Genomic DNA, 11,472 nt, shown 5'->3' on the forward strand with positions numbered 1-11,472 from the left:
GACAGAAAGTTAAGTGTAGCGAGTAAGAAACTAGAAGGACACAGATTGTGAAACTGAGAAATTCTCTGGGCATGTGTGGAGCGATACTTGGGGAAAATGCTGGATCACCATTAGAACAAATTCATTCATAAATATCCTCCAGGTAAGGGATCCAGTCAGTGTTTGCATAAAACTACCAAAAGAGAGAGGTGGGGGAGCCAGCGAGGAAGGACAGTCATTGTATAGATCTGTAACTCAACCTTTCGATCCCTCTGAAAGACTAAGAATAGTGCAGAAGTAAAATTGTGGAAATCTGAAATGAAAACAAAAAATGCTTCGTCAGCGTTGTACAGCACAAAACAATCCCTTTGGTCCCAGTTGTCCACGCTGACTAGATATCCCAAATTAATCTAATCCCATTTGCAAGCATTTGACCTATATTCTGCTACACCCTTCCTATTCACATACAACATTTAAAAGGTATCTGGATGGGTAACTGTACCAGCTTCCACCAGTTCCTCTGGCAGCTCATTCTACACAGGCACCACCCACTTTCCCTTTTAAAAAAAAAACAAATTCACTGGAAAAGCTCAGCAGGCCTGTAGCATCTGTTGAGGGAAAAAAAGTTAACATTTCAGGACCGGTGACGCTTCCTCAGAACCCGAAACTCTTCTCTCCTCCACAGATGCTGCCAAACCTGCTGAGCTTTTCCAGCAAATTTGTTTTTTTTTAAGATTTAAGGCATCTGCAGTTCTTTTGGTTCCCTTTTAAGACTTTCCCTCTCAGCTTAAGCCAATGTTATTAGTTCTAGTCTCCCCTAACCTGGGAAAACAATCTTGGCCATTCACCCTACGCCCACCATAATTTTAACAACCTCTATAAGGTCACCAGTCAGCCTTCAATGCTCCAGGGAAAATAGACCCAGCATATTCAACTTCTCCCTTCAGCTCAAAACTTCCACCTCTTGCAACATCCTTGTAAATCTTTTCTGCATCCTGCCAAGTTCAACAGCATCATTCCTATAGCAGGGAGACCAGAACTGAACACAGTATTCCAAAAGCAGCATAATCAAGGCCTTGTTCAGCCTATAACATTGACCTCCCAACTCCTACGCTCAATGCACTGACCAATAAATGCAAGCATAGCAAATATCATCTTCACTACCTTCTGTACCTGCAATCCACCTTCAAGGAACTGTGCACATGCACCCCAAGGAGTCCCTGTTGCATAACAGTCCCCAGGGCCTCATCATTAACTGTTTAAGTCCTGCGCTGATTTGCATTACCATAATGCAATCGCTCACATTTAGCTGAACTAAAAACTTATTTCTATCACTCCTTGGCCCATCAACCCATGTGATTACGTTCCCATTGTGCTTGGGAAGTAAACGCCTTTGCTGTCTACTACAACAACAATTTTAGTGTCATCTGCAAACTTACTAACCATTCCTCCAATATTCATTCCACATGATTTGCATCAATGATTAAAAAAGCAGTGGACCCAGCACCGATTCTTGCAGCACACTGCTGTTCATAGTCATCTAGACTGAATCCGCTCCCCCCCCGGCTGACCATAATCTTGTCTCCTACCTTCAAGCCAATTTTGTTTCAAATAGCTAACTCTCCCTGGGTTCCATTTGATCTAATCTTGCTAACCAATCTGTCATGTGGAGCTTTGGTGAATGCCTTGCTGAAGTCCATAATAGACAATGTCCACTGCTTTGCCTTCTTCAATCTTCTTTGTCACTTCTTCAAAAAACTCAATCAATTAAGTGAGACAAGATTTCCTACTCACAAAGCCATGTTGACTATCCCTAATCAGTCTTTGCTTCTCTAAACACATGCAAATCCTGTCCCTCAGAATCCCCACCAGCAACTTACCCACCACTGACATCAGGCTCAACGGTCGATGGTCCCGTGGCTTTTCCTTAAAGAATGGCACCACATTAGCCACCCGGCCTTCTGGCACTTCACTAGTGTCAGTGATACAAATACCTCAGCAAGGGGCCAGCAATTACTTCCCCAGCTTCTCCCAGAGTTTGTGGGTAACACCTGATCAGGTGCCAGGAACCTATCCACCTTTATGCATTTTAAGACATCCAGCACCTAGATCTCTGTAATATAGACACTTTTCACGACTCATTATTTATGTCTCCATGTTCTCTACCTTCCATATCCTTCTCTGCAGTAAATACTAATGTGAAATACTCATTCACTATCTCAGCCTGCAGTTCCACACAGACAGCCTTGTTGATCTTTAAAAGGGGCCCTATTTTCTCCCTAGTTGCTTTTTTGTCCCAAATGAAGTTTCAGAATCTCTTGGGATTCCCCTTAACTTGATTTGCCAAAGATAGCTCATGTCTCCTTTTTGCCGTCCTGATTTCTCGAGTATACTCCTACTGCCCTTGTACTTCGAGGGATTGACCCAATTCCTGCTGTCAATACCCGACATGTGCTGCCGCCTTTTTCTTGACCACAGCCTCAATTTCTCCAGTCAGCCAGTATCCCCTACATTTACCAGCCTTGCCCTTCATATGAACAGCAACATATTGTGTCTGGGCTCTCCTTATTTTAGTTTTGAAGACCTCCCACTTTCCAAGCATTCCTTGACCTGCATATTACCTCTCTCGATCATCTTTTGCAAGTTCCTGCCCAACAATGTCAAAGTTGGCCTTACTCCAATTTAGAATTTTGAAATGTATATTAAATAAATAAGTTTTATTTTAAACTGATCACATCTGCCTGTATCTGGCATATACTCCTCTAAACCTCTCTTGTCTATGTCCTAATTCAAATGTCTTTTAAACAACGTGACTGTACCTGTATCTGCCACTTCCTCTGAAAGTTTGTTCCACACATGGACAACTCCATAAAAATAAAAGTTTCCCTCATATCTTTTTAAATATGTCTTTCTCCTCTCACCTTACACACATGTCCGCTTGTCTTGAAATCAGCCAACCTTGGGAATAAACCCTTGCTATTTGCATAATCTGTGCCCTCACGATTTTATGAACCTCTAAGGCCACTCGTTAACCCATTATGCTGCAGTGAGAAAAGTGCCAGCTTTGGCCGTCTATTTGATAATCAAGCCCTCCATTCCTGGCAACATCCCAGCAAGTCTATTCTGAGCTGTCTCCAGTTTAATAATAATGTCCGTCCTGTAACAGGGCGACCAGAGCTGCACACAATACCTCAAATGAAGCCAAAACAATGTCCTGTACAACCTCAACATAACATCCCAACTCTGAGACTCTCAGGTCTGAGCAATGAAAGCAAGTGAGCTAAACAACTTATTAATCACTCTGTCTACTTGTCTACATAAACTTCAAAGAATTATGCACTTGAATCTCAGCATTTCTCTGTTCCACAACACTACCCTGGGTGCAACCATCAATTGTGCAAGTCCTACCCTGGTCATTTTACTGAAATACAATGTCTCACATTTATTCAAATTGAACTTCATCCTCCACTCCTCAACCCATTGACATAATTGATCAAGATCTTGCTGTCATCTTCGATAACCTTCACTGACCACTATACCAACATTTCATACCACTAATTCTAGTATCATCTGCAAACTTACTAATCTTGTCCCTTAAATTCTCATCCAAATCATTAATATAAATGAGAAACAAAAGTGGACCCTGTGCCAAATGCTGTGGAACATGCTGGTCACAGAACTCCACTCTGAAAAATCCTCCATCACCACGGTCTCTCCTCCAACTGAGCCAATTCTGCTTCCAATTAGCAAGCTCTTCCTGAATCACATGTGATCTAACTTTACGCATCAGTCTACCATGTGGAATCATGTCAAAGGCTTCACTCTCACTCTGGGAGGTGCTGCAAAACTGAAACAATTCCCCCACCATTTGCCCATCATTCCTTGAAAAGTTAAATCCCAACTCTCTTGAGAATAACTGCTAAATCTGCATCCAGCTGCCATTCAGACTGTTCCAGATCCTGGGAACTTGCGGAGTCAAACACTCTTCACATTTTCACTCTGCATTTTTTGCCAATTATCTGAATGTTGTACTCCACAGTTACCAAACATTGCTACAATGGAGAATTACCTGAGCTTCTGTTCACTCTCTCCAAACCAGAGACACATCAATTTTAATTTACTTACGGGACGTGGCCTTTGCTGCACAGGCAAATATTGATTTCCACTTTGATTCGATTTGGAGAAAGTGGTACTTTCTATTACTGCTGCACTCCATGTGCTGGAAGTACACCACTGTGCTGTTATGATGATAATCCACCCTGGAGCCTCACTACCCTCCCTACTGCAGGAATCATACCTCAGACCTCACTACCCTCCAGATCATGCCCTCAAGCCTCGCTACCTGCAGTGTTGCAGGCATCGTTCTCGAGCCTCAACACCCTTCACATCTGTGGAATCCCCCTCCAGCCTCAACTCACACCATCTATCTAGATTCCTCCAGTCTCACAGACCACCTTATCTGTCATCTCCTCCAGCCCACAAACTTCTTTAGCTCTATAATTGTCTTTACCGTCACAAACCTCCCTTCGTCTGGTCTCCTCCAGCCTCACAATCTTCCCCATTTCTGTAATCTCCTCCAAGCTCACTTTTCTCTATTTTTGTAGTCTTCTCCAGTCTCAGAACCCTTCCTGTCTCACATATCATCCAGCCTCACAGATCAATGATACAAGAACGATATTTCTTTCCTCTAATACAATCCTTATTTTTATTCATCCACATGATGGCAGTACTTTCAATTTCCTGGGCTTCAGGCCCCAGAATTGAAGTCAACCGCTTTACCTCTATACCTCACTTTTCTCCCAAAAACACTGACCAATCATGAGTCATTTATTCTAATATCTCATTTTCTGAAATAACTTGAAATATTGCTGGGCATCTTCCTATGTGAAGAGTCTCGGAGGTCTACAGTACAGAAAAAGGCTTTGTGGCCCATCCAGCCTGGGCTGGTTAAAAACCACACCCTAACTATTCTAATCTAATTTTCCAGCACTTGGCCTATAGACCTGTCTGCGTTGGCATCACAAGTGGGCATCTAAATATGCCTTAAACGCTATGAGGATCTCGGTGCCTACCACCCTCACAGACAGTGAGGCTCAGTGCCATTGTCACAGCATGATGACATCACAGACAGGAACAGAGACGAGCTGAGTCTGTGCAAACCAAAGATCCCCCCCCCCACACACTGTGAAGGACGGGAGGGTCCCTGACAGGGGGCAGAGGAGATTTAACAGAATGGTTTGTAGGAAGAGGGTTTTTAGTTGCATGGATAGGGTTTTTTTTTAAAAGTTATAATTTCATGTGACTTAGGTATTGCTGGTACGTATTGAGAATATCCATCTACAATAGATGGACTCTCCTTCACAACCTCTCCCCTTGCCTGGGGTGTGGTAATCTTCAGGTTAAACCAGCCCTATGGTCAGGTAGGATAATGGTGACTTCACCTTAGGCACAGTGATGCCACTTTGCCTCAGTGGTGTAGAGGGGAATGTTGAATGTGGTGGATGGGACACCACTCCGACACTGCTTCATCTGGAGGATGTTAACTTCCTTCAATATTGTTGGGGCTGTACTCATGCAGGTAAGTGGAAATGAAAAGTGGATGAGTGCCTTACACACAAGAAGCAAACTGTCATTGGGTAATCAGGTGCTTGGGGAAACTAAGATTGATCTCCTTGTAACAAAGGATTTTGAGGGGACCTTTGATAGGAGGTGTTTACAAAAGATAAACATTAGAATGGTAAAACGTACACTCAACTGGCCATAAAAAAGGACTACAGGACATATATTGAAAGTTGTAGGAAAGATCTATTGAGAGAATGGAGTAATAAGAGAGAAATTTTACATGGCAAATGGGAATGAGCAGGAACACAATACTCACACACAATGCGAATATCCAGGTCCTGATGAATTGAGTAATTCTGTCAGAGTTTGGTGTTACAATTATTGAGCTTCCTACCTGAAAGTCCACTTGTAATATCCTGTAACACAAATTCATAAAATCCATCACTGTCAGAGTAGAAATCCACAACATCCCCTCCTCCTGGCCGAGGGTAACTGTGCATTGTTCCTGCTGCACATTATTCCTTGTGGGAGTCAGCAGCTGATTCGAGGGATTTCTATTTGGGTTTCTAGGAATTTCCACATTGGGGCTTCATGTCACTGAACAGAACAACAGGTGTTTGACACAAGGCAAAGAATGGCCAAGATTTAGTGAGATGCAGGCAGCAGGATTTGCTTCCTTTTCTTTCCTTCTGTGCTGCTGCACTGCCACAATGAGACATCAGCTTTTCCGGCCCAATGCAACTTGATGAACAAGTTGTCTCGATTCTGAGAAATGGGCAGTCAGCTTCTCCCAGTCATTTGAAAAAACGCCCCTTAAAAAGGCAGCAATTACGTATGTGTCATGTTGCCCAGTGCTCCCAACAAAAAGATGAGAAGAATGAGGGAGGATCTCATAAAAAGGGATAACAGTCAAGTTCCATGAGGGTTAGAGTTTATGGAGAGATATTGATAAATGTGCGACAAGTCGGCAAATGGAGTATAATTTGGGAAAACGTGAAGTTGCTATTTTTTGAGGACATGACCAAAGAACAGTGTTATTTAAAAATGTAAAAACTGTGGAAAACTGCAATACAAAAGGGATTCAGGAATAATTGTGCAGGAAGCATGAAGCGAGCACACAGTTGCAACAGGTAATCGGGAAGGGTCATGGGATGTTATCCTTATGTCAAGGTGTTTGAGGTAGAAGAGTTTGGAATACATGTCTTAGGACAAACATACAACTTGCTGGCAAGACCACATCTGGAAGAATGTGAGCAGCTTTTTTGGTCCACTTATTCGAGCAAGTGTATAACTTCACTGGAGGCATTTCAAAGAAGATGAACTAAGATGATCATTGGTTTGGAGGGATTATGTTTTAAGATAAGACTAAACAGGTCTGGAATATACTAACTAGATTTTTTTGAAGAATGAGAGATGTTCTAAATAAAAATAGAGGATTCTCAAGGGAGTTGACAGGATAAATGCTGAGGGAATATTTCTCATCGTGGGAGCAGATTCTTGATAAGGCAGCGAAGAGAGGGTTCTCTTTCGGAATTGTCAAGCTTAAGGCAACACAAACATGGGTAAGGGGTTTCAGTCGCAAATGAGCTGGAGTGAGGTGGACAGAAGGAGCATTTTAGAGATTGAAATTTCTGGCATTTGTGATTGAAATGTACGGTCAGATGTTCATCTTGAGACCAGATATGAGTGCATTATTGAGAAGGGTGCAGTTCAGCCTCAGACAGTTCCCAATGAGAGGGATGGATTCAGTACAATAGTAAGGAAAAATAATTTGTAATAATAACTGAAGGCAATGTGTTTTACTATCACAAAGTGTTATTGGAGGAAATTTCAGCTAATCAAGTAGTGGAAGCATGATAAGCAGTTTTATAATTGAGTAACAGTAGAGCAAAGTGATGGAGACGAGTTAGATCTGAACATTGTAGAATACATGTGAAAGTTAACACAGTGCTTGTGGAAGATCTCACCTCCTGGAAGTATGTTGGTGAGAAACAGCATGGGCCAAGGATAGATCCTTGAGGGACATTTACTACATGGATTTCAGACAGGAAAGAGAGATGGAGTGGGATTTTCCAATGACGGTGAGGTCGAACATTGGTTTTAAACAGAATGGGTGAGAAGGACATAACCAGAAAAGAGAAACAGACAGAACAAGTAACAATATCTGTGAATTGGCATGGGGGAAGAGGCAGGGAGGAGGAGGAGGAGGAGGAGGAGGAGAAATAAGAGTTGGAATATTTGTAGTTTAGTGAGAATAGGGCAAAGGGTTAAGATGAGCTCTGCTAAGGCTTGACATGAAACTGGACAAAGATGCAAGTTTAAGCCTAAAACGAGGAGCAACATGCTAGGCAATTTGGTTTGGTGGGCTTGTGGAAGAGAGGGAAGCAGCAGAGGCAGCTGATTGGATTGTCTCAATCTTAGTGACATAGAAACTGCATGTGTCTCCTTCACTTGCTGTTGGAGGGGAGGATGGAGGAGACAGGATGATGGACAGTGTTTTGCAAAGAAACAATGCCTGTGTTAGTGATATTTAAAAATGAGTGAACAAACCTGATGACTAACTTTTATCCAGAATATTAAAATGTACAACAGAAGTCCAGGTTCGAATCCTATCTCAGCAGATGGTGGAATTTGAATTCAATAAAAAAACTGGAAGAATCAACTGGTTGCCATGACAACGATTGCTGATGACAGAGAGAAAAAAAAATCTAATGTCCTTCGGGGAAAGAAATTTGCCAACCTCAGCAAGCCACTCAGTTGCAAATCACTGCAAAGTTTCAACAAAGGAATGAAGCTGGGTGGCCCATTTGGCATCTACCAGGGAACTAGGAAAGACAACTGCAGAATCAGCCCTATCGGCCCCCCAAACTCCTGCTTAATAATATCTGGGGGCTAGTGGCAAAATTTGGAGAGCCGCTTCAAAGACGAGTCAAGGAACAGTGTCAGACTCATGGAAACATACCTGGCAAACAATGACACACACCACTATCATTGTCCTCAGTGAAGCCCTGTCCCAGCAGACGTGACAGCACAGTGCTATTCTGACCAGATTATTTGACCTGGGAGTACTCAACATTGACTCTGACGCCTGGAAGTCTCATGGCTCCTGCTGATTACCATGTACCATCCTCCCTTGGTTGATAAATCAGCAGTAGTATTATCGCTAGATTATTAATCCAGAGACCCAGATAACATTCTGGGGACCTGGGTTTGCATCCTGCCATGGCAGATGGTGAAACATGAATTAAATAACGATCTGGAACTAAGATTCTAATGATGACCATGAAACCATTGCCAATTATCAGGAAAGACCCATCTGGTTCACTTCTGTCCTTTCCGGAAATGTGCCATCCTTACCTGGTCTGGATGACATCTGACTCCAAACCCATAATGATGTGCTTGACTCTTAAATGCCTTCCAGGTAATAAACACTGGTCCAGCCAGCGATTTCCACATCCCAAGAGTGAATTTTAAGAAACAAAAAACTCCATGTTGAACAGCACTTGGAGGAAGCACTGCGAGTGTGAATAGCACTAAATGTACTCAATGTCCACATCAGGAGTAGTTTGCAGGAGGATTACCAATCAGGCTGGTCGGGTCCTGAAGGACAAAGTTGCTTGGCTGGGACTGCAGCAGGTGCTGACGCACCAAACGGGGAAAATATAGCTGATCTCATCATCACCAATTTCCCAGCTGCAGAGGCATCTGTCCATGACAGGATTGTTAACAGCAACCACCGCACAGTCCTGTGGAGACAAAGCCTCATCTTAAACTTGATAATACCCCCATTGCGTTGGGTGGCACTAACTTCAGCTAAAAGGGACAGACTTGGAACAGACACAGGAGCTCAAAACCAGATATCTATGAGGCTTTGAGAGAGACTGCAACAGTAGCAGACCTTCTCCAGCACAATCTGTAACCTCATGGCCCAGCATATCCTACAGACAGCCATTGCCATTGATCCAGGGGACCAACACTGGTTGAATGGAGAGTATTGGAGGGCATGCCAAGGGCAGCACCAGGCATACCTAAAAATAAGGTGCCAACCTGGTAAAACCACCAAACAGGACTCTCTGCATGCCAAATAGCATAAGCAGCAAGAGTTAGAGCTAAGCCACCCCATAACCAATAGACCAGATGCAAGCTCTGCAGTTCTGCCAAATCCCAGTCGTGAACGGGGATGGACAATTAAACAACTCACTGGAGGAAGAATGCCAAAAATCCCCATCTTTACCCGACACAGGAGCCCAACCTATCCATGCAAAAGACAAGTCTGCAGCAATCTTCAGCCAGAAGTGCCAACTGGATGATTCATCTCAGCCTTCTCCAGAGGTCCCCAACATCAGGGATGTGAGTTTTCATCCAATTTGATTCATTTCACATAATATTAAAGAAATGAATGAACAGTGCAAAGGTTATGGGCCCTGGCAACACTCTGGCAATAGTAGCGATGACTAGTGCTCTAGAGCTTGCTAGCATCCAAGCCAAACTATTTCAGTCCTGCTACAGTGCTGGCATCTACTAACAATTTGGGACACTGCCCAGGTCTGTTCAGCACAAAAACATTGAAAATCCAATCCGACCAATTTCCCCTCAAGCAGTCTACTCTCTATCATCAGTAAAGTGATGGAAGGTGTTGTCAACAGCACTATTAAGCAGCACTTACTCAGCAGTAACCTGCTCAGTGACACCCAGTTTGGGTCACGGTGGGCACTCGGTTCCTGATCTTATTACAGACTTGATCCGCAAATTCACAAGCAGCTGAATTCCTGAGGTGAGGTGAGGGTAAACTGCAGAGCCCTGCACAAAAACCACTTACTTCCACTTCAGTGACAATGACTGACAGTGACACCTCAGTTTCAGCTCATCTGCTGAACCTCTCATCTATTCCTATGTTATCTCTAGGCTTAACTATCCAAATTCACTGCCAGTTGGCCTCCCACATTCAACATCCCTGCAACCTCAAGAATACCTAAAATTCTGCTGCACACAAGTTCATTTGTACCAAGACCTGTTCACCATCACTGCTGTGCTCCCTGACCGACAAAGGCTCCTATTTATAAGCAACAATTTAAAATTCTCATCCTTGATTTAATTCCTGGCTGTGATGAGCCCTATCTCCCTGCACCAAACAACCTTCAAGACTTCGATAACTCATTTAGTTCCAGACTCCAACAATGCGTTTAATCATCCCTTCACTATTGGAGGCTGTTTCTAAAGTTGCCAGAAAACGTGATCTGGAATTCCCCTGATAAACCTCTTAGGTTTGCTTTCCTTGAGAGAGTCAGGAAAACCTGTAGATTTGGTAACTTTTTGGTCACCTGACCTAATATGGCCTTACGTCAAAAGTTTGTTGATAATATTTTTGTGAAATTATAAAACATGATAAAAATACAAATTGTTTGTTGATTTGGACATACACCAGTAGCTCTTCAGTATCGCTAGATGAATGATCTGTAACTTCTCAAATGGAGCATTGAGAGAGCACCTTCATCATACGAACTGCAGTAGCACACGAAAGTTAAACATCACCTTCCCCACAGGTAACAGGGCTTTGGCAACGATCGCTGGTATCTGTGGATTGGAGAAACACACAGTAAATGTTGCAGAAGTGCAAAATGAATGACACAGATAAAAACGCTGTAGAATTTGGTGGTCTGAAATGGAAGAAAAATACACTCTCTTTCTGGGAAAATATTTCCTGACTGTGAAAGATACCATTCAAAAATTAATCTGGTAAGAGAGCAGCACATGGTCAGGGGGTGGGCAGCAGTGGAAAATTTATTCACAAAAAAGGTACAAGGAAATTACAGTAGAATACTACAGAGATCAAATCTATCCATCATTACAGACTGAAGAGATTAGACACCAACAAAGGTGATCAGGGAGCACAGAAGTGAGCAAGAGCAGTGTGAGCTGCTATGATCCAAC

General features: G+C 43.0%; 1 long non-coding RNA gene across 1 annotated transcript; it reads right to left on the reverse strand.

Annotated features, from left to right (window-relative positions):
- Positions 1–3: 3 nt before the first annotated feature.
- Positions 4–11,117, reverse strand: LOC132208901 (uncharacterized). The gene is made up of 3 exons (XR_009445006.1): positions 11,074–11,117; positions 5,858–5,957; positions 4–292 (listed from the first exon to the last, which is right to left on the reverse strand). It is a non-coding gene; the product is annotated as an uncharacterized LOC132208901 (long non-coding RNA).
- Positions 11,118–11,472: the final 355 nt, after the last annotated feature.

Source organism: Stegostoma tigrinum, unplaced genomic scaffold (genome assembly GCF_030684315.1).
Source record: "Stegostoma tigrinum isolate sSteTig4 unplaced genomic scaffold, sSteTig4.hap1 scaffold_57, whole genome shotgun sequence".
NCBI classification, from domain to species: domain Eukaryota; kingdom Metazoa; phylum Chordata; class Chondrichthyes; order Orectolobiformes; family Stegostomatidae; genus Stegostoma; species Stegostoma tigrinum.